Source organism: Primulina eburnea, chromosome 5, assembly GCF_022965805.1.
Source record: "Primulina eburnea isolate SZY01 chromosome 5, ASM2296580v1, whole genome shotgun sequence".
Taxonomy (NCBI): domain Eukaryota; kingdom Viridiplantae; phylum Streptophyta; class Magnoliopsida; order Lamiales; family Gesneriaceae; genus Primulina; species Primulina eburnea.
In genome coordinates, this window is record NC_133105.1 from 24,752,697 (window position 1) to 24,780,229 (window position 27,533).

Here is a 27,533-nt window from a genome sequence, read left to right on the forward strand (position 1 = left end):
ACTGCTATCGACAAGAACCCCTGAATAAACTTATGGTAGTAACCGGCTAAACCCAGAAAACTGCGGATCTCTGATGCATTCTTTGGCTCAACCCATTCCTTAACAGCTGCCACCTTTGCTGGATCCACCTAAATCCCACTACTAGAAACTATGTGACCCAAAAACGCTACCTTCTCCAAACAAGAATTCACACTTAATGAACTTCTCAAACAACTTGCGACTCTGCAGGATTTGTAAAACTGTCCTCAAATGCTGACTGTGCTCCTCACGGCTCTTCGAGTAAATAAGAATATCGTCAATGAACACTATGATGAATTGATCAAGATAAGGCTGAAATACTCGATTCATGAGGTCCATGAATAATGCTGGAGAATTTGTCAATCCAAATGGCATCACTAAGAATACGTAATGCCCATATTTAGTTCTGAAAGCTGTCTTGTGCACATCTGCATCCTTTACCTTCAGCTGGTGATACCCTGATCGAAGATTTATTTTTGAGAACACTGTAGCTCTCTGCAACTGATCAAACAAGTCCTCGATCCTTGGGAATGGGTATTATTCTTGATCGTTACCTTGTTCAACACTCGGTAATCGATGCACAGCCTAATGCTCCTGTCTTTCTTCTTTACAAATAGCACCGGTGCGCCCCATGGTGAGAAACTAGGGCGAATAAATTCCTTGTCTAGGAGCTCTTGATTCTGCTGCTTGTGTTCTAACATCTCAGCTGGAGCTAATTGGTATGGTACTTTAGAAATTGGCACGGTGCCTAGCATGAGATCAATTGCAAACTCCACATCTCTCTCTGGTGGAAGGTCTGTGACGTCGTCAGGAAAGACGTCTGGATGTCTCTGACTACTGGCACATCGGATAAAGATGGAGTGGGTACGTCAGGTGCAGAAATAATACTGGTCAAGAAAGCCTGACAGCCCTTAGAAATTAGTCTCCGAGCCTGCATGCAAGAAATCATGCGAGGGAAACTTCTCCATCTGTCTGGCTCAAATAGAAACTGCTCCATGCCCAACGGCCTTACTAACACTGACCTCTTCTAGAAATTAATCAGGACTCTATTCTTTGTCAGCCAGTCCATACCCAAAATAATATCAAATTCTGGCATGGGAAACACTATCAGATCGGCATATACCAGATGGCCATGCAGTTCTAGATCGATATCTCTGACCACGCTAGTAGCTAATAACTCTTCCCTGATGGGACCGTCACTGAATATTTCACATCAAGGCCAATAGACTTGATGTCTAAATGATTAGCGAATGTCTCCGAGATAAAGGAGTGAGTGGCTCCTGAATCTATCAGGGCCTTCGTGGCTAATCACTTTATGAAAATGTTTCCTGAAAGACGTTAGCACAACACACCAACTTATATCCTCAAAATTCTAACATTAACCCCATGCAATAAAAGACACCAAAATGCCAACTAGCATCCTAATAATCCCAAATCAAAACAAGCATGCAAGGCAAAATTTTATTATTGTACTAAATTAAATAAATTACTTGTCAGCAGTGTCGTGTCTGGGTTTGCCTCCTGAGCATGCAGGCGAACACCCTTCCTTGGGTCGGCTGCCTCCACTGTGGGCAGTCTCTCACAATATGGTCACTAGATTTGCATTTGAAATATTTGCCCGATCCAAATAAACACTGGCCCCTGTGCTGACGGTTGCACTTTGGGCACACTGGGTATTCCGGATTCTTAGGAGCTTGCGGTTGAGAGATAGGACCCTTGCCCTTCGGTGGTCCTTGGTATGGCTTCTTCCCCGGCTGCCCCAGGTAAGGCCTCTTGAACTAAAGTCGCTGCAGATGTTGCTGCTGCTCGGTGCCTGATAGGGCCTCTTGCACTGACGGTCGTTCTCAATATCCTTCAGGTCCTACTCAGTCGCTAAAGCCCTCGTCACGGCGACTACATAGGTTGTAGGACCCGCTACCTTCACATCACGGTGCAAGATCGGCCGCAACCCATTGAGAAAATGCCTCACCTTAGCTTGGGCATCATTTGATATCAGGGGTACAAAGTAACACCCCCTCTCAAATTTCCTGACAAATGCAGCCACGCTGCTGTCTCCCTGCCGCAGTGTCATAAACTCCCTGGTCGGTCTGGATTGTACTTCCTCATTGAAGTACTTGGAGTAGAAAACTTCTTTAAATCCATCCCAAGAAAGGGTCTGCAGATTCACCGATACTGACGCACTCTCCCACCATATTCTATCATCTCCGATCAGTAAGAAGACGGCACACCTAACCCTGTTTGCATCGTGCAGCTCCATAAAGTCAAATATTACGTCAAATATTACCTAATTCGACTTGATCCACCCTTAGGCCACCATCGGGTCAGTAATCCCCGAAAATTCTTTTGGGTTCATCCTGCTGAACCTCTCATAAACCGCTTCCGGTCGGGGCCTCGCCCCTGTGTCTACTGCAGCCTGGTTCCCCATGAACTGGGCGAAAAACTGAGTCATGCCTACAAGCATCTGAGCCTGTATATTTGGCGGTGGAGGAGGATTGGCTCTCTCCCCATCTCAGCCCTCTCTGCCCTCATCTCTGGCTCCACGGTTTAACACACGTCTGGTAGGCATACTGTTCAAAGAATTTACCCAACACGTAAACCCAACATGCATGAACATATATAAATATCAAAGATGCAAGTCATTTGAACTTAAAACATGTACATGCTGAAATCGTGACATGATGCGCAATACATAGAAGAATTTAAAGCTTTACAACTTACAGACTTGAGGTGTGACTTCGTGAGCTTCTCGCAACTGGCAGTAGGCGTAACCCTTTACAAAAACCTGGCTTTGATACTAACTGTAACGTATCGTACTTTTAACTATTCAAAATTTACGGAAGAATTAAAAATTTTCTTAAATACAAAAAATAACAATCAATTCGGTCATCAATTCATCGTTCAATCAAAAGTATTTGCCATAAAAGTTCACCATGGAGTTTTGCCAACGGAAATATTTGTTTACACATCTTAAACAAAACATGAAATCAGAGTATTTGAAACTTTCATAAATTCTTAAAATAACATTGGGCGGTCCTCGGGTATAGCCTCCTGCTCAGTCCAAGCCAGCTCCTTGGTCCCTACCCCTAGTCTCCTCGACATCACTCTCACCTACATCGATCGAGTCTAGTGAGTCTAAAGACTCCACACGTATAAACTGGAAGTAACAAGTAATACGTAATAAAACCACATGCAACTTCAAAATAGAGCATACATACTAAAACTTGAGCATATCATTTTGGAACTTGATCATGGAAACGTATGCTCGAACATACATACATACATACATGCATAGACGTGCCATCAACGTAAAACTTTTCATAAAAATTCTTGTATCATGAACTTGAGTGTACATAACATAATTTTGCGTAGAGGCATGTTTCAAAGCAAGTGACCCATACATAAATTTGCCTGATCAGACTAAACCACAGTACTGGGCTGACAGGGAAAATCCACTGCCACATACATAAGATCCCCGTTCATAAGTTTAACGGGTGGATTGGTCCCTGGTCATAATTTTACCTCTTTCCAATCCTGATCTGAACCCGTTCATAAGTTTAACGGGGCGGAGAGGTCCTCGGCCACGTTCGCCGACTTCCAAACTCATACATACATTTGGTCACAAGACAATTAGCATACCTCAAAAACTTGAAATATTTTTTTTTGAACGTCGAACATACTTACTTGGCGTTGAGGGATTCGTTGGATCTCGCTTGGGCCACTGCTGCAACATACTATCATGAGTTTAAATACTTACTTGCATATCTTAGACGTAGGTGCTCGAGCTCACCACCAAAGTGAATAAATAGCTTATGACATTCTAGTTCACTCGGGACTTGACCTCATTTAATCGTCGTACTAAACAATGACATCAAACCCCAAAGCAATTAATATAATTTCACCCAAAATTGGAGTACACGGACCCCGTGTCCAGGTCCGGCTCTATGCCCATGTAGGTTCTATAACTTATGTTGTGAAGAAAAGGGAAGGCACAGACCCTGTGCCTAGGTCCGTGTAGATACTGGAAAATGGCACTCCGAGGGAAACGAAGGCACGAACCCCATGTAGAGGTCCGGGTGAAGGTCCGTGTACCTACTGTGAATATACACCTCGAGTGAAACAAAGTCATAGTCCCCGTGTCAGGGTCTGTGTACGGGTCTGTGTAGCCTCAGAGTGAACGAACCTGCGAGGAAAAAATTACACGATACCTACTTCTCCCTACATAGCCAACTGAGCCAATAATCCAAGCTCCAAGGCCCATCATAGGACGCTATGGTATTGACTCCAACCTGAACGAACAATCAAGACGATCCCAATGACGACAAGCAACAACAAGAGACACATCCCGCACTTTGACGCCATTTTCTTCCTACGACTTCTATTAACTCCCAAGTCAATCTCGACTCGAAATGAAATAACAATTGGTGCCTAAACACATCCCACATGGTGACTAAACGCATTGGTAGCGGCTCGGCGATGCCCAATGAAGCCTGCAACTCAAAAAACTCCAAGAATACATCAATAACATAATTTTCCGAATAACGCAGCTTGAGCAGTCCCACAAAAACGATCATAACTCACACAATTTTCGTCCAAAACTTTCAAGTTTTATATCAAATTGAAGGTATCAAAACGTTCTACGATTTTTAGGTTGAAAATAATATCAGAAAACGAAATAAAATTTCACAGGAACCGAAAAACCAGCAAAAACGTTTTCTTTGGACTCAAAATGTTTCAGAAATCGATTAGTTGCAAAATCGTTCAAACTTTCCACATGATAATCACACTTTAACGCATAAAATACATCAAAATATCTACTATAACGAGATCGACGCATAAAACAAAGAATATATATGCCTTTGATGTGAAAAACTCACAATACGGCGATACCGAAGCGGAGAAAGGTGCGAGGTTGATCCGGGACGATTGTGGCTCGATTTTATTGCAACAAAATCAACAAAAATTTGCTGGAAAAATGAATGGAAAGGGGCGGCTGCTCTTCTTTTCTTTGAACCCTAATATTTTCTCTCAAATATGAAATGAAGGTGAATGAAATTGTGTGTGTGTGGAACGATTTTAGGTGTGTGAAAAGAATGTGTGTGTGCGTGAGTTAGTGTAGGTAATTATGGGTAATTATGTGTTAAATTGGTAATTAAGAACTAATTTAAAATACTAACTCACCACTTACTTTAAAATAAAATCCTTTATTTAAAATAAAATGTACAAGTGATTTTTAAGGATAAAAATCCAGTTGCGTCAGACATGATTTTTTATGGAGTTATTCAAGAAATATGGGAACTTGATTACCAAATGTTTCAAATTTCAATGTTTAAATGTAATTGAGTTGAGAATATTAACGGTATTAAAGTTGATGATCTTGGTTTCACGTTGGTAAACCTGAAGATAATTGGATTCAAGTCTGACTCTTTTATCTTGGGCAGTCAAGCAAAGCAGGTGTTTTACATTGAAGATCCTGAAGATCTTGCATGGCATGTTGTACTTGCAAGTCCCACCAGAGAGTACATTGAATACATGAATGGTGATGAATTGGAAAATGTTGTAACCCATTATCAATGTTTTACACGAGGGTTTATATCAATGGATGTTGATGGAATAGATGAAAATGAACCGCCATGCATTCGTGAAGATTGTGATGGGTATTGGGTTGACAATAATTAAGTGCAATCCTTAATGACTTGAACCAGCATAATAGGTTACATTCCCTTACTGTTCTGCACATTACAGTTTCACGTAGAAATAAAAATAAAGAAGTGAATACTAACTTTTTTATGACATGCGTTGCATAGTGCATTTTTGTGATTCCTAGCAAATTGTAAATGCTTGCAGGATGTCAAAGAATGAGAAGCCTAAACTATTTACTACATATTATGCCACTGACAATAGTTGTGGGGGAAAAACAGTTTTGGAATGTACAGAGACCGAAACAACAAGATCATCTATAGGTCATACACGTTTGGATAGGCTTGTTAGGCAAAGGGTTCATGGAATTAGAAAGGATGTAAGGTTCAGTAAATTGGGACAACCAGTAGGAGAATTTGTAGGTGAGATGCAAAGTTATATTGGAGTTCTTGTTCGAGAAAATGTAAAGTTAAGTTATCAAACTCAAAGAATTAATATGGGAATCAGTTAATGTAAGTTATAATGTTTTGACTATTTTAATTAGTTTTCATATGGTTATGATATGTTTAATGTTATGGGTTAATATGACTTCTACAGCTGACGTACAATATTGATCAAAGCTGGAAGAAGGGATGTCTGAACTCTTCAAATAACAAGTGGCGACAATATAAAGCTTTTCTCACTCAAAAGTTCATTTTTAGCAAGCGGGATAAAACTAAGGATTTGAAAGAACCACCTACTGGGTTTGGTATTACTTGAGATTATTGGAGTTCATTTGTAATCAGTCGCTTGTCTGATGACTTCATGGTAAGATTCTAAGTAGCTTATGGAATTGGTTTGGATTCTCAGCATAACTATCATATGCATCATGTATCATACTTATAGGTTCCTCTGTAAAATATTTGCGTTCATCTTGCCCTACTCGATCACTATCATTCATTGAGTTCCTGAACATAGATCTTTCGCCATGCCAATTCCATGTTTGATATGTAAAATCTATACCATTACAACACAAATGAGCCCTTATAGTGTAAATATCTTTCGTCTTTAGATTACCGCATTTTGCACATGGGCAAGGCATTGCATTCGGATTGTTAGCGTTTCGTGATGCAAACTGTAAGAAATACTCCACCCCAGCCTCATATTCATGTGACAACCTATTCTTTGACATCCAATCTTTGTCCATTATACGTACAGCTAACCAACCAACAATGAGTGAAATCCTTCAAAACAGTTGTAAAAATACTGTTAGGTTGGTGTTCAAAATAGTTGTAAACAACAAAATTAGACATCAATGTTGTGATGAATCTATCAACAATGGTTGTGTTACATAGCTTCATTTGCTGTATTTTCGTGGCAATGGCTTTATCAACAATGACATTAATTTAATTCATAAATATGCAGAAACATACTTGCAAGAAATCTCTGCCGCAACTTTTTTACCGACTGTTAACTTGAAAGTAAGCAAATTTCCTACCCCACTGTCACCTTCAATTTTGTGCATATAAAGCATGAAAAATTCATATCAGGCCCATCACGTGACACAACTACACTTGAAAAACAACCATAACTCAAATCCGCATCAAAGAAGCTTGCTCCTGATAGCTTGCCACCTTTGAAATTGGTCTGTCGCAGTAAATACTAGTAAAATAACTGCAATCAAACAGTAAAAACTAGTCAAATTACCAACTTGGTTTAATCAACTTGCTCAACAATTAAAGATCCTATGGCTGATTACATTATGAGGTTATTTAGCAAATTCAACATTGACAAGTAGAGATGTAAATGAACCGAACTGTTCGCGAGCTTTTCGGATCTCGGCTCGTTAAAAAGCTCGTTCGGCTCGTTCGTTAAGCTTATCGAGCCGAGCCCGAGCCTTATTTTGGGCTCGACAATTTTGTGGAGCCGAGCTTGAGATTAATGATGTTCGGCTCGTTAGCTCGTGAACATGTTCGATAATAGGTTCGTGAGCTCAAAATTGAGCTCGGCTCGTTTAGCTGGCTCGTGAGCTCGAGCTTGAGCTCGAGCTCGGCTCATTTAAGTGGTTCACGAGCTCGGGCTCGATCTCGGCTCGTTTAGGTAGGTCGTGAGCTCGAATTTGAGATAATTAATGAGTTATAATATTAAAATAATTATGTGTGATAAATAATAATAAATTAAAAATTAAAAATTATATTAAAAATGTGAATGAGCCACTAACGAGCCGAGCTCGAGCCAGGCTAACGAGCCATTAAAAATGTGAATGAGCCATTAAAAATTATATTATTAATGTGAATGAGCAGAAACGAGCTCGCTTAACGAGCTTGTTTAACGAGTCGAACCCGAGCCAGGCTCATTAAACAAGATAAACGAGCCATTAACGAGCCGAGCTCGAGCCGAGCCCGAGCTTCATAACTTCCGAACGAGCCGAGCCCGAGCTTCAAACCAAAGGCTCGTAACGAGCCCGAGCCGAGCCCGAGCCGAGAAAATAGTTTAACGAGCCGAGCCCGAGCCTGATACTGTTCGGCTCGGCTCGGCTCATTTACATTCCTATTGACAAGTTAAAGAACATTTAAAGAAGAAGTGAAAAGTAAATGATTAAATGAATTCCTTCCAATAGATAGCAAACAAGAACAACAATATCTACAAGTAGCCTATAATCGACCTTCATATCTCAATTAATTTGGTTGGTGGGAGCAATGAGTGAAGATGAAACGTCCACTACTCGTTTTTTTTTAAAATATACTAATTTTTTTCCAAACCACTTGGCCGAAAACACCATGCATAAATATATAAATATTTTTGATATCCTTTAAAATAAACTCACCAATTAATTATTTGAAAATCCAAAAGATAGCATCCAAAACATAAGAACGCAAATCATTTTACCAAACCTAACTTAGCATTTTGCAAAATAAATCATAAACTCTTAAATCTCTGAAAAATATATAAAAGTCGTAAAATCTTTAAATAATCGCAAATCATAAATCATAATCGTAAGTGCGGAAAGCTAGCGACGGTCCTCCGGCTGTGTGCACCTTCAGTCCAAATAGATCAACAACCAAATCCTCCATCTAAATCATGCTCACATGCATCTAGCACACCTACTGAGTCTATTGACTCAGCAAACCATAATCATGATAACAAGTAATACATATACAATCACATGCAACAGTGAAAATACTTTTACTTAAAATAGCTTTCATGAACATGCATAAACATAAACAATTTCTTTTCATCATAATCATTTTCCTTTTCATCATATACGTATACGTTTTTCTTTTTATTTAATTCGGATTGTTAATTGTAACTTTCGTATCAGTTGAAGGTCGATGGATCCAACTACGTGTAAACAAAGTACTGGGCGGCGGGGACATCGGCGACACTCTCACCTGTCAACTGAGCCTTGGCCTTACATATCATCATAATCATTGTATCATCATAATCATCGTATTAGTCATAATTACGTCAACTCCTCCAACGTTTCATATTTTCATCACTTATAAAAATTCATGCATATATGAATCATTTTTCTTTTAAAATCAAGCATGCAACATATCTTTTAGCATTAACTTTTTATCATAACTTTCATAAACATTTGAAATAAACATATTAACATATTTTTCAGCCTTCACGGCACTACCAGGACGTCTACTATTTTTAGGTGTAAAATGATTATTTTACCCCTAGAAGCATAATTTTTTGTATTTATCCTTAGACCTCGAACCGACGACCCCAAATCATTCCAAACTTAACATATCACCTTAAAATACACCCGTAAATATTTTTTAGACGTAAACTTATGCCTCTCGACTAATTTCCCAATTCATTTTGACAACTTAGACGTATATCCTGGTTTTGACTCGTATGAACTCGAAACTTAACCAAATCTCACCAAACTTGAACCCAAGCTTCATAACACCTAACTAAACCATACGTGACCCAATTCAAACCCAATAAGTCCCTTTAACATGCTAGAACACCTACTGAACTTCATGCCCTCTAGTTTCGAGAAAACCTAGTTCCCTAGCCATACAATCCACGGCTCCAGCCCATGTCCACCCCGACCAGACCCTAGCTTAACAACCTAGGACCCTGCTTCAAAACCTAAGGACCCTGCTGGACCAACCCTAGAAGCCATAGATTCCTTGGCCCCTCAACCCGTGAACTAGCATGTGCGCGCCACCCCCATGACCCGCGATCGGCCTTGCCCCTCGAGCGAACCATGGTGCAGCCAACTTAGGGCCCTTGTACAGCCTCCCTTGGGTCTCCTAGTTACGCCCCACAATAGCTGAAACCCGTAACCCACCAGGACTCCCCAAGCGAAGACCCCTTAGCCACTAGGACTCTTATATACGTTCAGCCTAGGTGCCTCCCATCTCCATCCCTTATGTTGACGTATCTAGGCCCTCAAACCCTCCTAAACTCATCCTTTTTAGTGTCCCTAAGGTGGCAGCTGTTCAAGCAACAACACAACATGGTTTGGATCACAAAAAACTTGAATTATATACATGCTATGGCATAAAAACAAAAATAATTAAAAGTCTAACATATTTTTCATGCAAACATACTTCAATCGTGTATTATGGTGTGAAAAATGTTCGAAATAAGATTATGGCGTGCCTTTGCGTATTTTACGCACGACAATAAAGTTGATATGCAAAGAACTGAGACGAACGGAACCCATGCTTGCTTTTCTCTCAAAGGGGTGTGTTTCCTCCTTTACTCACGTGTGGTGTGTGCTTGATTTTTCAGCCCTCGATCTCCGTTCCTCGATTGCATTTCGAATAGCCTTTAAAACATAGTTTTATGCATTCTAGTTGAAAACCATATTTTAAACATGTAAACATGCCTACTATAATTACAAGATGCAATTAAAACAATTTAATTAAAATAAATAGGAAATTTGATACTTTTGCATGCATGTGGTTCACGTGGACTTTTAAATTTTTGAGGCGTTACAGAAGAGCTAGAGGGTGAGATTTCCTCCCTCCAATTAGCAAAGTTACCTTCTGGAAGAGTCGAGAAGGATGTAATGTCAATCGTTGGCAGATCAAACATTTCCGCAAACAACTTCTGGGTAATATAGATTGAAGTTCCCTGAATTGAGTAGATAATAGATCCATGTTCCATCGTGGTTATAGAGAAAAGTTCATTCAGGATTGTATCTGAGCATCTTTCAATGTATCCTAGAAACTTCCCGAGGCCTGAATCCTTGAGCATCTTGAAGATGATAACCATGGGCTCATACTTCATGGCCAGTACAGAAACAAAATTCACGGCTATAGTGTTTTGTGAGAAGTTTTTCTTTTGATAGATTTAATGAAAACGACTTGAAATTTTTTCTACAGATTCGATTAAAAACAAGAGAATAAAAATGAAAGAATGCCAAAAGTTTGATTATCCGATTGATCGGAAATAAATAAAGTTGGTAAACTTGAATCATATATACAGTCTGATGTGAAAGACATGTCAGTCCACATGTCTGAATATCGTTAGAGGATTTTAAGATTTTGAAAAACAAATTTTAGGCTGTTGATATTTTTCGATTAAAAATAAATAATTTTAAAAATTGAAAAGTTAATATCAGACAATTAAATGTGCAATATTAAATAATTCAAAAATTGAACTTTTTGAAATCTAAAAATTGGACCGTTCGATAATTGATTGATATGTATCAGGAGGAAACTGTCAGAACATATGATAATATTAAGTTTCCACAAATTTCAGCCAGACAGGTTGAAGTTGTGCGCTTACTTAATACACTGTTATATCAGTTCGAAATATGTTTCCCTAAATTCATGCATTAATTTAAATCAACTAAACCGAGAGTATTATGTAATTAAGAAAACTTAGAGTCTGTTAAAGGCTGTGAAGATGTCAGCGGCTTGATTGTCTGTTGAGATGTCTATTGATATCCCCCCCCCCCCCCCCCCCCTTCATATTTTTCTAGATTGATTGAAAAGCTCATAGTGGTTGTGGAAACATCACAATTCTCTATACCAAACTTTTTGAGTAGATCTTTGTATACTTAGCTTGGTTGATTAAAATACCATTTTCTAGTTGTTTGACTTGTATCTCGTGAAGGAACATGAGTTCTCTCATCATACTCATTTCAAAATTTTCCTGATTAGCTTGGAAAATTTCTCACAAAATTTGGGATTATTTGTGCAAAACATGATGTCATCAACATATATTTGTACAAGTAAAACATTAACACCTTTAACAAATTTAAATAAAGTTTTATTGACCATTCCAATTGCAAATTCATGCTCAATCAAGAATTTAGTCAAAGTACCATACCATGTACTGGAGGCTTGTTTTAGACCACATAAATTTTTATCAAGTTTATACACATAGCCAGGATTAATATGATTAACAAAGCCAAGAGGTTGTTCAACATTAACTTCCTCATTAAGAAAACCGTTTTAGAATTATTGATTTAATATCCTTTTGATATACTTTGAAATCTTTAAATGCAACAAATTCATGAAATATCCTAATAGTCTCAAGTCTAGCGGTTGTGTTATCGATGACTAGCTCGAGTGGATAATTCTTATTTCATCGGAATCTTGGTCCAAATAGATTGGATCTGGCTGTTGAACAATTCAATATTTATTGCTTTCAATATAATCTTCTTCTTGATGAATTTTGGGCTGGTGATTGTCCACTGACTCAGTTTCTAGGACGGCTTGATTTTGTACAATTTCTTTATGGACAACTTGATTTTCATCAAAATTTATTCTAGTCATTCTTCTTAAATCTATCTCACGATCACTGCTAGTAGCATCAAATATTTTACTTAAATTATTCACATTCCTACTATTGTTATTATGTCAGATAAATGATTTATCAAATAATACATGCACAAATTCTTTAATGACCAGAGTTCTACAGTTATAGGATCTATAAGCTTTACTGACTGTTGAATAGCTTAAAAAGACACCATGGACAGATTTAGCATCAAAATCGGTTAGATGTGTTTTGCCATTTTTATAACAAAAGATCCGAAAGTATGATATTGCCTTTCCAGTTCTTGTTAGAGTAGGTTCCCAGCAAGCCAACTTGTGGCTCGGGCTTTATTGACTCTAATGTAAAACAATCTTTGTTTTAATAATATTTTAATATTTATTCGATTATGGCATTATACTTTATCTGTATACCCATGCAAGCTGCATAGATAAAGTCCTTGGATATACAATAGGTACCATGAGGTCTGCGTCGCAACGTAAGATCATGAAACTCATTAGGAAGTGTACCGTATATTCTAAACAGGTTCCTACTAATCAGCCGCCTAAAACAATGATAAAGGTCGCTCGAGCTTGAGACTAGCATCTGTGGTGTAAACGCCATGTTTCATTGGCAAGGGCATGGAGATGTCCATTCACACAGATGGGTGATCATATGATGATGCACTGAACAACCCTCCCTCGGACTATCCAAGTGTTTCCCACTTATCAAGTGGAATAGTTCGCAGTTATGGTTGTACACCATTAGTCCTATGACCCGGGACAATAATGTAAGGGCTACACATACTAGCATGCACTTTGATCTGTTTACCGACTCCATCGAGGGTCATCAGGTGGCGAGGTTGGGTGTAGTTTCGAAATACGTAGGAGCAATTACATTGTAGTTGGGGATTCACCGTTTACCTACGGGTAAAGATATCCTATGTGATCTGATGAGTTAATAGTGCAGGGAATCTCTGGCCAGAGCAATAAATGTGCTTTAGGGAAAGGTGTTTTCCTAGTTGCACATACAATGCCACTATTAATACTCAAAGATAAATCGCATCGTTATCAAATTCATATGCAATTCTCGATATACCAATACTAGCATATTTGATCGGGATATATGCATAGAAGGGACCGTACTGTACGCTAACCACGACTAAAGGTTCTTGCAGGCACTATCAGTGATACCTAGGGGATCATGGGGCGATGCTACTAGATGCTCTTACCATGATCCGATGGGTGCAATCAGAAATGAGTTCTGACATTCTTGATCAAGGATTTGATGAAAAGAATGGGGTTAACTAGGGTAAACCCGAATAAGAATAAATTTTATTCTGAATCACATGGAGATGTGAACCCACGGCTAGCTGTATCCATGAATCATTGAGGGTCACACAAGTATCGGGTTCTGTGTTCCCGTTGAGATAGTCGAATTTCAAGGAGTTGGAATTTGGCGACTATAGTTTGATGAATATCAAACAAGAAGCTTATAAAGGAGTTTATGAGCTGATTCCATAGGATGGAAGAAATGGAAGTTGGTATGAATGCTAAATAAGGAAGGAGAGTGGAACTGCCTGTTTTGTGAAGGAGTTCACTAAAACTGGCAGCTGCCAAATATGGTAACTGCGATATATGGTAAGTTCTAAATTTGGTAAATGAAAATTTTGATCTTCAAAATTTTTGATTTTCATTATATGAACAAGATTTGTATCCTTGGTACATCGGCGCTTTCGGATCGTCGATCGGGGTTATAATGAGTTCGGAATCATTTTTTTAGTGAATTTGGAATTTACTAATTAAATGATTGTGCTAGTAGTGGTGACTACTAATATGCATAAATTCCTATAAATATTCTAGAAGAGTCTAGAATTAAATTAACCAAGGAGTTAGTTTATAAATTAAATAATGGTTATTTAATTTAATATACATATACATGTATATATTTTATATGGTGATATAAAATATGTGTATATGATATTATTATATCATGTATTATTAAAGGTTAATAAATACATTATATATTAATTATATGGGAGTTTAAATATAATGAAATTATTAGAGTCCTTGTGGGAGAGGGACTCTTAATTAGATTAGGAGTCTAACTCTATAAATAACCATTAGGACTCAAAATTGCTAACCTAGTTTTTGCACACAAAAGAAAAACAAAAAAAAACTCTCCTCCCATTGATAGATGGCTCTCGTCCATAACAAAGGAAAAAAGGAAAAATTGTTGGCCTTTTGGTTTTTCTTCTAATCGTTGCACAATCTTTGGATTTTGGAGATTCGGAGATTGCTATTTCAACGCACAAATCGTTTGTGATTACTAGTGCAATCCAAACAAGGAATTCAGTTTCTGATTTGGACCAAATTAGAAGATCAAAGTTGAAGAGCCGTTCGTAGGGATTTTCTAGAAGGGTTATATCCGCCTCAAACCGGAATAGTTTGGAGTCCAGCGTTTAAAACGCAAAGGTATAATCCTAAACGCCCTATGAATGTTTTAAACACACGATGCCCAAGAACAAAATTTTTAAACTTCCGCTGCGTCTTGGGTGCGAGAATTCGATGTCTCAACAGATCTCATAAGGATTCTTTCCATGATTTTTGTTAATAATTGGTCTATTTCGTGAATATCATGCGATGTTGACAACTTCTGCCTTAAACCTTTGAGACATGCCAGATTCTGCTAGAATGGTTCAAGCAGCCACTTTGAGTGTTATGTTTATTCTCTCAGCACACCATTTTGTTGAGGTGATCTAGTGGCCGAAATTTCAAGCTTGATCCATTATCTTCTATATAGGTTGAGAGGAGTCTGATTGTGAACTCACTACCTCGTTCACTCCTAATAATAATCACAATAGAGGTTATATTAGTTTGTAATCTTCTTATGAGCTTGATTAACTGGGCAGCGGTCTGTTTTGGGTTAAGCGTGCATTATTGAGAGTAGTACTAGGATGGGTGACCTCGTAGGAAGTTCTCGTGCATCAATATATTGACATTATGCAGCTTGATCTGGTTGGCTAGGAAGGTCGTTAAACAGTGACTTCAGATCTTAATGGGTAATATTGTCTCTCTTAGAAAATGGTCGACAGTAGGAAAATGTGAAGACTTATCTCTAAAGTATGTGAGACAACACTAGCAGATAAATACACACCTCCCGGACTCATGTACCTAACAACCGTCCCATTAGCACTCAAGTAGTCGCATTCTGTGCTGCCATTTTTTGTTTAATGAGATTGACAATATATTTGAAATTTAGATGATTAAGTTGTTTATGGAAAAGCGAGTTCTTATTACCATGCAGAGCAATAAAGCATGTAGGATCATTTAGATTATCATTGTCCAAGATAACTTTATAAGTGTTCTGTTCTCTCAAATCGGTTAGCATGATGTCACCATTTACAAATTTGACAGTGCAAGAGTGCTTTTGAAACTCAACAGTTTACCTATTATCACATAACTTACTTATACTAATCAAATTGTAACAAATATTTTTAACCAACAACACATCCCTAATGATTACTTTTTCATGGATAATCTCACCCTTACCCACGACCTTATCCTTAGAATTATCAACAAATGTAATTTTTGATCATTTGTAATCAATCACTTCTGAAAATAGCTTGATGTCACCGGTCATGTGCCTCGAACATCCACTGTCCAAGAATCGGATATATTCTTTAATAATCTTCTTCTTTTGTACCTGCAATCATCAAGATAATACTTTGGTACCCACGAATAGTTGGATAATGAATGAATTAACCGTTTTAGGACTCACACTTGAATTATCCAAACATATTTTTCATTGTTTGTTACCAATAGGGTGCGGTTGTGTGCATAAAATATGTGTTGTGTTCTCTCTCTTACTGAATGTTGTTTGAGCCGTTCATCATTCCCGTCCAATTTAAATCTACTTTGGACCAGCCGGCAGTTATGGTAACAGTTTGATTTTCCCTTCGAAGAATAATATCCGTTGGACTTGACTTTTTGCAAGACCATTTCAAGCCGTGGTGAACGTCTTGATTTTGTCCTCCCTTTAGCCATGACTGGTTGGACTTAGAACTCTCAAATTTGATGTAACCTAAGCAATGATGCTTGACTTTGTTATCAAGATTTACATTCTGGTTGGTTTGAACATCAGGCAATAAATGTTCATATATCGTTCTAGATCTGAAAAGTTTATCGTTTTTTACTTGCCCCTTGTCTAAACATGATTGAGTATTTGCGTTAGAAGTACTACACTCATTACTATCAAACCCTTGCCCAGTTCTATCATCGACTGGTTTTTTCAATTCATGCATCTTCTCTATGGAAGTAGAGACTTGTTCCAAGAGTTAACTAGGAGTGTCAACGGATTGTTTTCATTCAACGTTTCTTGGAACATTCTCTGCATATCATCATTCTCAACTGCTAACAGATTAACTTTTACTTTCAGACCGTCAACCTCTTTTCGATGCAAACAGCTAGAATTGATTGATTTATCTTTCAAGTTTTTGCTTCTTGTATAGGCTTCATGGAATAATTGCGAGAATCATTTGTTCTCTTGCCATGTCATCCAGTGCCATGACAAGATCTGTAACGACACATACTACTTTACCACTTAAAGCATGCGGAAAATAAAATTTTCTATTTATTTAAATTAATAATTCTTAACTTTAAACTTAATAATTACCTAATTAATATTTTCAAAAATTACAATAAATAAACTCAAGAAATTCAAAAACTACATATTTAAAAATTCAAATATTGATTATTTTAAGGCATAAAAATTATTCATCTCAAACATCCTTAAAATATTTCAAAGCGTACCTAAAAGTAATTTGTTTCCCAACCATAAGTAAAATAAAATAAATCAGAGTCTAAAGAAATTTTAAAGTCCAAAAGACTCATAAACTGCAAGGCCATCGGACGTGCACTGCCTACTGTCCGAGCTCGCTCGCTCGTCATGGCCTCCGGCCTCCTCAACAATATCTTCTACATCAATTAAGTCTAGTGAGTCTAAAGACTCAGCATGCATAAACTGTGAGTAGCAAATACTACATAATAAAGAAAACCATGCAAATTAAACATAATTGATACGTGAAATAACTTAGAAATAAATAAATATGACGTGTCGTCCCTGCATAAATAATATCATAAAATGTGCTTCGTACTTGACATAACATAAATTTAATCATTTTGCGTAGAGTTCTGCTCATTGAAATGTGGCACCATAACATTTTTTTTCAAACTAACACCACAGCGCTTGTCCGATAAGGATCACCACAGTCCTCGGACTGCATATCCACTACCAATCATAAAATATAAGTTGGAAAGGTCCCCGGACACGTTTTCCGGCTTCCGAACCCGTACATGCATAATTTTGCCACAAGACAACTTACATACCTCAAAAATAATATTTTAGCATGTTATATTTATTTACTAATGTCATGGACCTGCTGCCACCACTTATAGCTTACAACTCAAAACAGCCCATAAGCTTGCATCTTACTCGTACGACTCTCGAATTAAATCAAGCGACTTACGACTTACCCCACGACTCGGGACTCGACTAAAATTTGACCAGAAACCTAACTCACTATCCATACCCTTAGAATCACCTCTGAAACATCCCCAAGCCATCTTGAAATAAGACAAGCAATTCTAGGCCATTCTATACTCTATTCGGTCTATTTTTGACATGTTCGAGTTCCATACGGCTCCAAAGATATTTTCAAATAAATAGACCATAACAAATTATTTCTATTGGAATCTGATATATGTCGGCAATGTTCAATTAACTAGAAAGTAAGTGATGAACAAAAGAAGAGAAGAAAGCAAAACATATACCCCATTGTATGTCTCGCAAAGGATATGCACGTTTTGCCGACGAAATAGTAAGTATGATTTTAATAAATATGCCTACACATATTTTTTGTAGGCAGATGAGTAGTAACGTGTATTTGAAAATTGATGCAATGAAAAAAGCTATAATGTTGTTACTTAATGGTGAATCCCTACCTCAGCTGTTTATCACTATTGTTTGATATTTTCTGCCTTCTGATGACCACATTGTTCAGAAACTCTTAATGTTTTACTTGGAAATTATTGAGAAAGTTTGCAGAACAAATAAGGCAAAGAAAGGGAATTAATTCGGAAAGTTTATTAAATCCATGCTATGTGATTTATAAATTTGTTGATATCATACATATTGTTTGTAGGCAAATGAGTTATGTGACGATGATGAGATAAATCGAGCAATTATGTGGAAGAAAGGACTGGTCAATAAGAAGGGTCAATATGAAGGCGATGAGTTGAAATCGGCAATAGAAAATATTGTAAGCAAACAATACATGAAAATGAATAATTTTTATTCATTATTACTGTTTTAGTAATTATCTTGTTCTTTTGTGCATGACAGGATGATTATGTGCAACAAAAACTCGAGGGTACGTTGCAATTTGAAGAGGGAAAAAATGATATCCTTACGAAAGAACTGGATTCACATGAACATGCTGGTTGTGTGAGAGGTGTTGGAGGTCAAATCACTCAAAGCATCTACTTTAATATTAGTATAATATGGAAGAGTCCTCTTGTTGATGACCATATAATCCTTAATCAAAAGAAATATTTGATGGAGGCGAAGATATTAATCTCAGAACAAGATGCACACATCACAGAACGAAATGCACGCATACAGAGACTTGAATAAATGTTCAAAAATGGTGCAAGAAACTTTGAGATTGAAGAAAAAGGTAGTTGCTCAGTAAAGTTGCATCCCAAGAGTGACGATAAAATCAAAAGAGTGTCTCGAACTATGGAACTTCGAATGATGATGACGTGAAAGCTTTGAGCAATGTTGATTTTTTGCAGGTAAATATTTAATTGTGGTTATATTACTTTGCAGTATTTTATTAGGATTGAATCTGGCTAAATTCTGGTTGTATTAGCTTTGAGCAATGAAAAAGATAGCCGATTATTGCAATTGTCAATGACTATGATTTGTATCAATTTATAACATGATTATTTGTCTTCTAGGGTAAGCCGGGTGCATTGGCATTGGAATCTAGGACCAATATTGTTGCCTACATTACAATTGTCCATGTCAATGCGGCTGATAAATTATTTCATGGTGTTCCATTACCCATGAGTTGCATGCACGTATCCATTGATAATGTTGTGAACAAATTATCACATTTGCCATTTTCAATTCCAAATGAATGTGATATCGTTGGTGATGCTACCAGCACACTTGGTAGTAATGCAAGATGAGGTAAATGTAATATTATATTTAAATTTAAATTATCATAAAGAATTCAATATTGCAGCTAACATGTGTACATTTTCGATGTTTAGAAGCTTCAAAGGAAGAAAAATGTCGACCACATAAATAACCTTGGTTGTCTTCAAGTGTACCAAGATCTTTACATCTATTGTATTCTTATTGTAAACGTGCTCTAGACGATGAACAAAATCTATCACTGGTTTTTTATCATGATTTCTTTGACGAGGATTACGAACTACTTGTGCACCTTGAAGACGTCATTCCTTTCTATAATTTGGATCCAACATCTTCCAATTGTATAGTTGTGTACATGTGGTAAGTCTTCTTCTTTTGTTTGTTACCACTTATGCTGTATAAACTTCATTAATTTAGCATATTCACAATATTCTGTTTGAAATTGTAGGCATCTTTATAAAAAGATGAAAAAAGATAACAAGACCGACAAGTTTAGATTTGTGAATCCACACATGATCCCATACATGCCATATGTGACCAAACTTGACAAAAACGGTAAAATCGAACACTTGAATGAAAGAGCAAGTGACAGACTGAGTGGTGCATCAAGAAATCAACTAGTTTTGGTGCCACATTTGGGTGAGTAAAAATTACAATTTCAGATTTAATTTATTTTCTCGACAGTTTATTGAATTGTATACACTAATTATGTGTTCTGTGCGTAGTTACCATTGGATTCTCACTGTCATCGATCCTTACAAGTAGATGGTTTATTTTTTGGATTCACTTAGTCATCGAAACCGTTACGATGACTGGAAATATGTGGTGGATATGTAAGTTAATATTTTGTTTTTATGTCAAATTTAATTTAGTGAATAAAACAATCATATGTTGACTGTTACTGATGTATGAAGGAGTGTAAGATTGTTTAATTCAAACAAGGAAAGGAAAGGGAAAAAACAAGATATATGGGAAGTAGTAAAGGTATGCATGTGTACTTGTCATTAATTAACGTTTATTTCAATTTGTGTATCAATCACTAACAATTTTTTTTTAACATAGGGTCCTCGACAACCAGATGCAAAACATCCTTATTCAGTAGAAAATCTAAACTCTACAAAATAATGTTCAAGATAAGCTAGCGGCGTGTATTATCTTGAGGCCTTTCTACCAAATGGTGTATTTGTGAAACCACTTTAAAGATATCTGAATTATAATGGATACATATTGTAAGGAGGTGATGCACGATTGCATAATTAAGCTCAAATGTTGTTTTCACTGTTTGAGTCTTCCAACTTCAGATTGAATATGAACTTTTCAGACCTTTTTCGTGAGACACATCCCGCACTTTGACGCCATTTTCTTCCTACGACTTCTATTACCTCCCAAGTCAATCCCGACTCGAAACGAAATAACAATTGGTGCCTAAACACATCCCACATGGTTACTAAACGCATTGGTAGCGGTTCGGCGATGCCCAACGAAGCCTGCAACTCAAAAAACTCCAATAATACATCAATAACATAATTTTCCGAATAACGCAGCTTGAGAATTCCCACAAAAACGATCATAACTCACTCAATTTTCGAACAAAACTTTCAAGTTTTATATCAAATTGAACGTATCAAAAAGTTCTACGATTTTTAGGTTGAAAATAATATCAGAAAACGAAATAAAATTTCACAGGAACCAAAAAACCAGCAAAAACGTTTTCTTTGGACTCAAAATGTTTCAGAAATCGATTAGTTGCAAAATCGTTCAAACTTTCCACATGATAATCACACTTTAACGCAAAAAATACATCAAAATATCTACTATAACGAGATCGATGCATAAAACAAAGAATATATATGCCTTTGATGTGAAAAACTCACAATACGGCGATACCGAAGCGGAGAAAGGTGCGAGGTTGATCCGGGACGATTTTGGCTCGATTTTCTTGCAACAAAATCAACAAAAACTTGCTGGAAAAATGAATGGAAAGTGGCGGCTGCTCTTCTTTTCTTTGAACCCTAATATTTGCTCTCAAATATGAAATGAAGGTGAATGAAATTGTGTGTGTGTGGAACGATTTTAGGTGTGTGAAAAGCGCGTGTGTGTGCGTGAGTTAGTGTAGGTAATTATGGGTAATTATGTGTTAAATTGGTAATTAACAACTAATTTAAAATACTAACTCACCACTTACTTTAAAATAAAATCCTTTATTTAAAATAAAATGTACAAGTGACAATTCCTTAAAACTTTAAAGTCTCAATATCTCCTAATAATCAAATTAGGCTTTAAAATACTAAAAATTAATTAAATCATTTAGAATGTCCCATCCTCAACTTAAAATAAAATATCATGTTTTAAAATTGCCAAAATCGTCACCGGTCTCTTTTCCTCGATTCCACATCGAATAATCTCCTGAAACATGAAACTTGAAAAACATTGTAACGTACATCTCATAAACATAAATAATTTAAAATAATGTATTTAAATAAGTCAGTCATCGCTAAAATAACTTTTAAATTTAAATAGATGATTTAACAATTAAATAATTGCATGGGTTTTATGTGTACTGAGTTTGGACCCTACAAAGTGTGTTATGGGATTTGGGAAGAGAGGCAAATTGAGTCCGATATTCGTAGGTAAGTTCAAAATCCTTGACAGAGTGGGAACACTAGCTTATCATGTAGCTCTACCGCCGAATCTGCCAGGAATGCACAATGTGTTCCATGTGTCTGTGTTGAGAAAGTACATGGCGAGTCCTTCACATGTATTGAACTTTGAACCGTTACAGCTTTCACCGAACCTTTCATACAAGGAGAGACCTATTTAGATTCTAGAGAGACAAGAGAGGAGGTTACAGAACAAAGACATCAAGTCGGTAAAAGGTTAAGTAGCTGAATCATTCCGATGAGTAAGCTACTTGAGAAACCGAAGCAAAGATGAGGAGTCACTATCCAGACTTGTTTGATAAGCCTTAATTTCGAGAACGAAATTTTGTTAATGGGAGGAGGAATTGTAGAAAACCAATATATGTAAGCTGCATGCATAATTTAATAATTTATTTAATTTAAATGATTTAAATGGATTAAATGATGCATTCAACATGTTTAATTTATTTTAAATATTTATGTGGTTATGTTATGGGATTTAATGTTATTTCTCGAGTTTAGTTTTTTAGGCAAATATTCAATGCTTGGCCGGGGATAGGAGATCGGAGACGATTAAGGTGCTAAAATTAAATGTTATATTTTTATTCTTAGCCAAGAAATTAGTTAATTGAAATGATTTATGAATTTTAGAATTTTAAAGTCAAATTTAAAATTTTAGTTGAATCTAAAGATTTTAAACATCTTATTAGCAAATTTCCAAAATTTGGATATTTAATTATTGAGCATGATTTTTAGTATTTTATTACTTATTTTATGTCTTAATTAAATTATTAATTCTTTTATGTCTTAATTAAATTTTTTAGTTAGCATTTAATTAAATTTGGTATGTTTTTTTTTAAAAAAAAAGATAAAAACGAGTGCACACAAACAAAAGAAAACATATATGCAAAGATATTTTCTAAACCCTTATTGACGCATCAAATTTGTTATATACTATTATCCGATGATGAATATGCATGAAAAACATTTTTATACATGACAGATTTGAATCAAAACATGTATTTGCATGCTGAAAATTTTCTGCGCATGATCCTTCAAGTTTTCATGAGTTTTTGATAGGTAGGCTTCATGTGGATCGTCCAGGCTATTGCTGTTGTATATGGGATTGTATTAGGATGTGTTTAGATGTTATTTATCAGCCCTTGAAAGGTCTGAAGTTGTCTGGTTGCGCATAGAATAGGCGGAGCACAAGCTGCTGCATCATCGAATGTGGGGGCTGTTTTATGGTTTCGGTCAGTTGGGGAAGGTTTGGGGTTGGTTACTTTCTTGATATTTTTTTTACATTCAATTCGTTAACTTATCCTTAATCATTTTATCAGGGAACACATGACATATTTTGATGCAAAATTTCCTCATAAGGCTAAGTCCAAAAGGTGGTTACAAGATGAGCATAACCAAACATTTATTAGCTGGTTACGTGATAGTGTAAGCTGTCTAAATATCAGTATTATGGGATTTTTTAAAACTTAAGGATACATTTTAGTACTTTTTGAAATGTAGGTTGCAAGTGAAGTTGGCAATTCCAATCGTGAAATTTCAGAAAGATTGAAGTGGATAGCGCGCAGACGTAGCAAACAAGTGTTAAAGTACTCTAGTTATTTGATTGATGGGGTCAGTTATCATACAAAAGAGCGAGATGATATACGAGTTTTGCAAAATTCCGGAGTACGCTTAGTCGCAACGACAATGCAAGTTGCTAGTGCAAAGGATAAAAATCAAGTTGCGTCAGACATGATTTTTTATGGAGTTATTCAAGAAATATGGGAACTTGATTACCAAATGTTTCAAATTTCAATGTTTAAATGTAATTGAGTTGAGAATATTAACGGTATTAAAGTTGATGATCTTGGTTTCACGTTGGTAAACCTGAAGATAATTGGATTCAAGTCTGACTCTTTTATCTTGGGCAGTCAAGCAAAGCAGGTGTTTTACATTGAAGATCCTGAAGATCTTGCATGGCATGTTGTACTTGCAAGTCCCACCAGAGAGTACATTGAATACATGAATGGTGATGAATTGGAAAATGTTGTAACCCACTATCAATGTTTTACACGAGGGTTTATATCAATGGATGTTGATGGAATAGATGAAAATGAACCGCCTTGCATTCGTGAAGATTGTGATGGGTATTGGGTTGACAATAATTAAGTGCAATCCTAAATGACTTGAACCAGCATAATAGGTTACATTCCCTTACTGTTCTGCACATTACAGCTTCACGTAGAAAGAAAAATAAAGAAGTGAATACTAACTTTTTTATGACATCTGTTGCATAGTGCATTTTTGTGATTTCCTAGCAAATTGTAAATGCTTGCAGGATGTCAAAGAATGAGAAGCCTAAACAGAATACTGCATATTCTGCCACTGACAATAGTTGTGGGGGAAAAACAGTTTTGGAATGTACAGAGACCAAAACAACAAGATCATCTAGAGGTCATACACGTTTGGATAGGCTTGTTAGGCAAAGGGTTCAGGGAATTAGAAAGGATGTAAGGTTCAGTAAATTGGGACAACCAGTAGGAGAATTTGTAGGTGAGATGCAAAGTTATATTGGAGTTCTTGTTCGAGAAAATGTAAAGTTAAGTTATCAAACTCAAAGAATTAATATGGGAATCGGTTAATGTAAGTTATAATGTTTTGACTATTTTAATTAGTTTTCATATGGTTATGATATGTTTAATGTTATGGGTTAATATGACTTCTACAGCTGACGTACAATATTGATCAAAGCTGGAAGAAGGGATGTCTGAACTCTTCAAATAACAAGTGGCGACAGTATAAAGCTTTTCTCACTCAAAAGTTCATTTTTAGCAAGCGGGATAAAACTAAGGATTTGAAAGAACCACCTACTGGGTTTGGTATTACTTGAGCTTATTGGAGTTCATTTGTAATCAGTCGCTTGTCTGATGACTTCATGGTAAGATTCTAAGTAGCTTATGGAATTGGTTTGGATTCTCAGCATAACTATCATATGCATCATGTATCATACTTATAGGTTCCTCGGTAAAATATTTGCGTTCATCTTGCCCTACTCGATCACTATCATTCATTGAGTTCCCGAACATAGATCTTTCGCCATGCCAATTCCATGTTTGATATGTAAAATCTATACCATTACAACACAAATGAGCCCTTATAGTGTAAATATCTTTCGTCTTTAGATTACCGCATTTTGCACATGGGCAAGGCATTGCATTCGGATTGTTAGCGTTTCGTGATGCAAACTGCAAGAAATACTCCACCCCAGCCTCATATTCATGTGACAACCTATTCTTTGACATCCAATCTTTGTCCATTATACGTACAGCTAACCAACCTACAATGAGTGAAATCCTTCAAAACAGTTGTAAAAATACTGTTAGGTTGGTGTTCAAAATAGTTGTAAACAACAAAATTAGACATCAATGTTGTGATGAATCTATCAACAATGGTTGTGTTACATAGCTTCATTTGCTGTATTTTCGTGGCAATGGCTTTATCAACAATGACATTAATTTAATTCATAAATACGCAGAAACATACTTGCAAGAAATCTCTGCCGCAACTTTTTTACCGTCTGTAAACTTGAAAGTAAGCAAATTTCCTACCCCACTGTCACCTTCAATTTTGTGCACATAAAGCATGAAAAATTCATATCAGGCCCATCACGTGACACAACTACACTTGAAAAACAACCATAACTCAAATCCGCATCAAAGAAGCTTGCTCCTGATAGCTTGCCACCTTTGAAATTGGTCTGTAGCAGTAAATACTAGTAAAATAACTGCAATCAAACAGTAAAAACTAGTCAAATTACCAACTTGGTTTAATCAACTTGCTCAACAATTAAAGATCCTATGGCTGATTACATTATGGGGTTATTTAGCAAATTCAACATTGACAAGTAGGGATGTAAATGAACCGAACTGTTCGCGAGTTTTTCGGATCTCGGCTCGTTAAAAATCTCGTTCGGGCTCGTTCGTTAAGCTTATCGAGCCGAGCCCAGGCCTTATTTTGGGCTCGACAATTTTGTGGAGCCGAGCTTGAGATTAATGATGTTCGGCTCGTTAGCTCGTGAACATGTTCGATAATAGGTTCGTGAGCTCAAAATTGAGCTAGGCTCGTTTAGCTGGCTCGTGAGCTCGAGCTCGAGCTCGGCTCATTTAAGTGGTTCACGAGCTCGGGCTCGAGCTCGGCTCGTTTAGGTAGATCGTGAGCTCGAATTTGAGATAATTAATGAGTTATAATATTAAAATAATTATGTATGATAAATAATAATAAATTAAAAATTAAAAATTATATTAAAAATGTGAATGAGCCACTAACGAGCCGAGCTCGAGCCAGGCTAACGAGCCATTAAAAATGTGAATGAGCCATTAAAAATTATATTATTAATGTGAATGAGCAGAAACGAGCTCGCTTAACGAGCTTGTTTAACGAGCCGAACCCGAGCCAGGCTCATTAAACAAGATAAACGAGCCGAGCTCGAGCCGAACCCGAGCTTCATAACTTCCGAACGAGCCGAGCCCGAGCTTCAAACCAAAGGCTCGTAACGAGCCCGAGCCGAGAAAATAGTTTAACGAGCCGAGCCCGAGCCTGATACTGTTCGGCTCGGCTCATTTACATTCCTATTGACAAGTTAAAGAACATTTAAAGAAGAAGTGAAAAGTAAATGATTAAATGAAATGGCTTGTGGTTGAAGTATCTTGTTTTGAAACTAGAAGGCATTGTTATCTGATTTCAGTGCTTCGAATTGGCTCTTCAAGACATCATAGTCCTTCTCCAATTGATTAGTCTTCCAACGGTTCCTTCTCTTCTAGAACCATACGAACCCTTCATAGAGCCAACCCCCAATTTCTGTAATTTCGATCTCTATTTCTTCACAATATGAACCAACACAGTAATGATATATGTTCCTAACAGTGAAGGTTTAGAGACATGGGAAAATGATATGAGCTTCTGCAATATAGTTAGCCGCGATCTCATGAAATATAAGAGGTTTAATACAATGAAAACCCAAAAAAATCGAAGCACAACCTCAACTAAACACAAAACACCCAAGAAATCGAAGCACAAACTCACCTAAAATATGTTGGAATCGCGCGCACTGGAACAACCGAGCAAAGAAGGCTCGCGCTTGCTAGATCTGGGCTTGTTTTCCTTCTGTTAAACTTGCTTCGAGCTGGTGACGTCTTCATCTAGCTGAGGCGGTGTTCGGAGCTACGATTACAGGAGGCGCGAAGACGAGATGGCGAGGGAGATGAAGCAATTAGGTTTTTATTTTTCTTCGTTGAACACATCAGCTGTAGG

The 27,533-nt window shown here is 36.9% G+C and overlaps 2 long non-coding RNA genes across 3 annotated transcripts; one reads left to right on the forward strand and one right to left on the reverse strand.

Annotated features, from left to right (window-relative positions):
* Positions 1 to 2,753: 2,753 nt before the first annotated feature.
* On the reverse strand, positions 2,754 to 27,533 carry LOC140833107 (uncharacterized). Of its 2 annotated transcripts, none has more exons than XR_012118289.1 (3): positions 25,767 to 27,533; positions 25,411 to 25,577; positions 2,754 to 3,126 (listed from the first exon to the last, which is right to left on the reverse strand). It is a non-coding gene; the product is annotated as an uncharacterized lncRNA (long non-coding RNA). The 2 variants fall into 2 exon arrangements; XR_012118288.1 differs by lacking the exon at positions 2,754 to 3,126 and adding an exon at positions 21,465 to 22,378.
* On the forward strand, positions 5,929 to 18,897 carry LOC140833108 (uncharacterized). Its single transcript, XR_012118290.1, has 3 exons — positions 5,929 to 6,462; positions 18,566 to 18,682; positions 18,766 to 18,897. It is a non-coding gene; the product is annotated as an uncharacterized lncRNA (long non-coding RNA).